This window comes from Anomaloglossus baeobatrachus, chromosome 12 (genome assembly GCF_048569485.1).
Source record: "Anomaloglossus baeobatrachus isolate aAnoBae1 chromosome 12, aAnoBae1.hap1, whole genome shotgun sequence".
Classification (NCBI taxonomy): domain Eukaryota; kingdom Metazoa; phylum Chordata; class Amphibia; order Anura; family Aromobatidae; genus Anomaloglossus; species Anomaloglossus baeobatrachus.
The window spans coordinates 137,647,735-137,653,124 of NC_134364.1; positions in this window are offsets into that span (position 1 = coordinate 137,647,735).

Genomic DNA, 5,390 nt, shown 5'->3' on the forward strand with positions numbered 1-5,390 from the left:
CCCCTGAAGATAAGACTTAGCCGCGGTGCAATAATGAAGTGTCCGTGCAGCAGTAAAAAAAAAAGTTAAAGAATCCTGCAAGACACTTCATTAAAGACAGCGGACACCCACTAAAGAAAGAAGAGTGAAGACCCCCCCCCCCCCCGATCATACTCACCAGACGCCGATTGGGAGCAGGGGAGCGCATCAAGGTCCTGCGGTGGAACATACACATCAGATCACATACACTTACTACAGATCGCATCCATGTACTCGCGATATCGTTTGCTTCTCGGCGCGTAAGGACCTGCAACACTGTGCAGTGAGCTTCCAGAACCTTGCATCACATGGCCAGAAGCACGTGGTATCTCTGGATGTTGTGTGTGCGCGCAATTGTACTGGTATGTGCGATTTCGTGAGTGTGTGTATGCGATCGGATGTGTGAGTTTATGCTGTCTCGTGTGCGTGTCGGCAAGAGGCAGAGGAGGACGGCGTGCTGCACAACTGCCTGGAGCTCCCACCGGAGATCACAGGGAGGAATGATGTGAAATCTGGTTTTGTCTGTGTGTGTGTGTCTGTCTGTCATTCAGATGCATGGGAGGACAACGTGCTGCACAGAGATCACAGGGAGGAGTGATATGGAATCTGACGTGTCTATATGAGTGTGCGATCTGATGTGTGTGTGTGTCTCGGCCAGATGCAGGGGAGGCGTGCAGCATACCTGCTGGGAACCACACAGACAACCAGGGCTGGTAAGTATGACGATCCTGGGAAGGGGAAGTCTGATCTTTGTGGAGGATAAACTTACCCCCAACCATGTCTCCTCAAGAATAAGACACCCCCTGAAAATAAGACAGTGTGTTTTTTGGGGCTAAAAAAAAATGTAAGACAGTGTCTTATTTTCGGGAAAACGGGGTAATTGGTAATTATTATTTTTTTTTTCTGCATGCGGCGTGATGGGGATCATATGTACCAGGATGGGGGCCATGCAGTATGATAGGGACATATATAGGAGGATGGGGAACAAAGATTCAAACATGGGCAAGTTGCTGAGGAAAAAAAAGCTTTCCCATGCTCTCATATCAAGGGAAAACTGGGCACTGATGAAACAGTGTATATCAGAGCATGGGAAAGCTGGGTGCTGAGGGAAAGATGTATAGCAGATCATGGGAAAGCTGGGTGCTGAGGGAAAAGATGTATAGCAGATCATGGGAAAGCTGGGTACTGAGGGAACGATTTATAGCAAGAGCATGGAAAAGCCGGGTACTGAGGGAAAAATGTATAGTAGAGCGTGGGAAGGCTGGAGGGAGCTGAAGGGCTACATTTTCCACCGGGTCCCATTGAACAGCAGAGGGCGCTATTTCTGTTTACTGCAGCAATAGAGTGCACAATGATCTGTCTATTGCATCAGTAGCTAATATCACCAGTAGAGGGCACAATGATCTGTCTACTGTAGCAGAAGGTGTGACAAGCAGAGGGCACCATGATCTGTCCACTGCAGCAGTAGCTGATTTATCCAGCAGAGGGCACTATGAGCTGTCTATTGTAGCAGTAGATTATGTCGCCACCATAATCTGTATACGACCGCAGCAGATGCAGGTGTCATCAGTTGAGGGCATCATGCTTTTTGTCTACAATAGCAGTAGGTGTCACCAGCAGGGCGCACCATTCTAGCTGATATCGCCAGCAGAGGGCAACATGATCTCAGTTTACTAGAGCAGGAGCTGTTGTTTCCAGAAGAGGGATCATGATTTTGGTCTACTGCAGCAGTAGGTGTCACCAGTAGAGGGCACCATGAAATGTCTACTGCAGTCGTAGCTGAAGTCACCAGCAGAGGACACCTTGTCTCCTGAATCAGTACCTGTTGTAGCCAGCAGAGGGCATCATGCTCTAAGTCTGCTGCAGCAGTAGGTGTCACCAGCAGAGGTCACCAAAATATCAGTCTACTGCAGCAGTAGCTAAACTCACTGGAGAGGGCATCATAATCTTTCTACTGCAGCAGTAGCAGATCTCACTAGCAGAGGGCACTATATTATCAGTCAACTGCAGTCGTAGCTGAAGTCACTGGCAGAGGGCACCATGATGTCAGTCTACTGGAACAATAGATGTCGCTAGCAGAGGGCACCACGATTGACGTCTGCTGAAGCAGTAGGTGTCACAAATAGAGGGCACCATGATATGTCTACTGTAGCAGTACCTGTTGTAGTGAAGAGGGCACCATGACCTTAGTTGTTCTTTGCTTACTGCAGCAATAGGTTTCACCAGCAGAGGGCACCATGATGTCTGTCTGTTCAAGCAGGAGGTATTACCAGCAGAGGGCATCATGATCAGTCTACTGCGGCAGTAGGTGTCACCAGCAGAGGGCACCATGATCTGTCTGCTGCAGCAGTAGGTGTCACCAGCAGAGGGCTTCATGATCTGCCTCCTGCAGCAATAGGTGTCACCAGCAGAGGGCACCATGATCTCAGTCTACTGTAGCAGTAGGTGTCACCATGCCAGTCAATGCAGCGTCACTAGCGTGTACGCGTCCCGGTTACAGACATGTCTAGTGCGCATGACCAGAAGTGTCGGGACTTTCAGGTCAGCGTTCACCACGGACACAGGTACGCATGTCACCGCTGGTGACACTGCATCCTTTTTCTAAAGATCTCTTTATGCTACTAGATATGGGGACGATTAGACAGGGATTAGTAATATGCACAGAACTGGTCGTGGTTCTGGGTGCATATTGGACCTGACAGGTTCCCTTTTTAAAACACAAATTTATATTTTATTATATATTAGAATATATAAGTAAAAAAAAAGAAATTTTCATATTGTCAGTCCAAAACAAAATGTGCTTATTCCGTAGAACAGTTCCCCAAATAGCGACAGCCGCCACTATGGGAAAAAGCTCAAGCAAGGTTAAGTTGGAAACCCAGCCTAAGGCATGCCAGGAATCTGGCCATCGTTCAGCACACCACTGGTCATCAAAAATCACTCCAAAACCAAGTGACCCAGAGGCATCAGAGAAAAGGGATAGCTCCTCATTAGTTATTTCCTCCTCCTGAAAGCATGTATGACCGTTGTACTGAGAGATAAACTCAGTCCAAACAATCAAATCAGCGCGCAGCGGTGCCGAGATCTGAATCCGGTGGTGGGGGAGCCTGACACCCCTGGTGGCGAGGGCCAGGCGTCGAGAAAAAATACGTCCCATAGGCATGACACGGCATGCAAACACCAGAAGGCCCAGTAAAGATTGCATTTGGCGTAAAGTAACGCTACGAACTGAACGAAAACCCTTGAGCAATGAAAGTAATGCAGAAACTTTGTCAGATGGGAGGCGAAAAATCATGGCCTCAGAATCGATTTCAATCCCCAAGAAGGATAGCGTTGAAACCGGATCAACTGTTTTTCCTTGTGATAAGGGGACGCCAAATTTTTCCATGAGCCGGCAGAAATTATCCAACAAAAATTGACAGTGTGAGGAATCACCTGGTCCTTCAAAAAGAAAATCATCCAAGTAGTGAGTGATGGAATGGGAGCCAGACTCCCATCTCACCACCCACTCCAAAAATGAACTGAAAAGTTCAAAATAATAGCAGGAAATCGAACAGCCCATGGGCAGGCACGTGTCGTAATAATAAGAGCCATCAACAAACCATCCCAGTAAATGGTGACAGTCGGGGTGAACGGGGAGGAGGCGAAAGGCCGACTCAATGTCAGATTTTGCCAACAACGCGCCCCTTCCGGCCTGTCGAACTAGCGAAACCGCTCTATCAAAAGACACGTAAGTCACGGTGGCATCCGCATCAGATATGCCATCATTCACTGATGATCCTTTGGGGTAGGACAAATGCTGAATCAGGCGAAATTTGCCCGGTTCCTTTTTGGGAACAACACCCAAAGGAGAAACCCTCAAGTTGAAAAAGGGGGGTGAAGAAAATGGGCCTCGAATCCTGCCTTCTGACAATTCGCTTTCCAACTTCTGTAGTAACACATCATGAAACTCAGTAGCCGATTTTAGGTTCTGAGCAAACGAGGGGTCCCTAAAAAAATTAAAAGGGATGAAAAAAACGAAAGTAAAACCAAAACGCAGCTGGGCCGCCGCCTCTTTATTGGGGTACTGGTCGAGCCACGGCCCCATCGCGAGGACGCTCACTGGCATCCTTATCCGGCATGCTGGATGTTTTTGCAGGCAATTTTGCGGATGGACGGGTACACTTGGCTGCGGTATGAGGTCCACCTCAGGCGGAGCACTCGTGCTTGAATTTACAGAGGCCAAAGAAACGACAGTGGCCTTCATTGAATGACCAGCACGTGCCGGGTCTACAAACGGCCACTGAGCCGGAGCCGGCGGTGGTGCTAGGGGCCGCTGAATGAAAGGGCTGATAAGCCTTCTGGGCCAGCATCAGTCGCAGCCATGTGTCCGTGGCTTTGACCCCCCAGCCTAGCTGGGGTTGGAGGGCTAAACGACGACGAAAATCATCGTCGTAACGCCACCAGGCAGATCCCCCGTGCGACTTGTAAGAATTGTATATGGTGTCGAGATAAATGAACATCTCGGAACAGCGCTCGGGGTGCTTCTGACCCATTACGCATCCCATAACACAAAATGCTTGCAGCCAGTTGTTAATAGACCTGGCTACTTTTGGCCTCCTTTCAAAAGGACGATCCGCCGATCGCCGCTCTTTATCAACTGTATGTTGATCGGTGGAAACCAAGGACCATATATCAATATAGTCATTGGCCCATATTTTTTGAACAGTCTCCTCGCTCAAGTGGGATCCCAAAGGGGTAACGCCGCAGAAGAAAGCGTATCTGTGAATATCCGCTCGAGGAGGGGGGGGAAGGAGGGAGGGGGGTGGGTCAGGTTGTTTTGAAATTTGAGTATTAAATGAAGGGTTAACTAGTATTTTTCCCCCCGCCGCAGGCTGTAAATTTGCTAAAAGTGCTTTAAGGGTGTAAAAACATTAAAATTAATACATCTAGTTATCAAATATTTTATAGTAGGACATATAAGTTCACAGTTCTGTTTATGTTGGAGGACATAGGTTATTAATTAAGTTTTTATAAGGAATAAGTATTAAAATATCCATATTGAATATACTTGAGTACTGACATGGAAGGATATATATAAATCTTCTAGAAGCTTCTAGAAGATTATGTCATATGGAACTATATTCAACTAAAACACCCTATATGGACTGAATAGTTGGTATATAACACACGATGGAGGGGGCTACTCGCTCGCTCCTGCACGTCGCCTGCTGTCAGAATGCTTCCAGGCTGCAAGATGAACACATGCTGACTTGCCATTCAGAACCCAAAGAGAGATGGGTGAAGATTTCCCATTGATCAGTATGGACTAAATGAACTCTCTTTGCGTAAGCTAACAAAGTATATTATTTTTCCTTTCTGTAACTGAACCC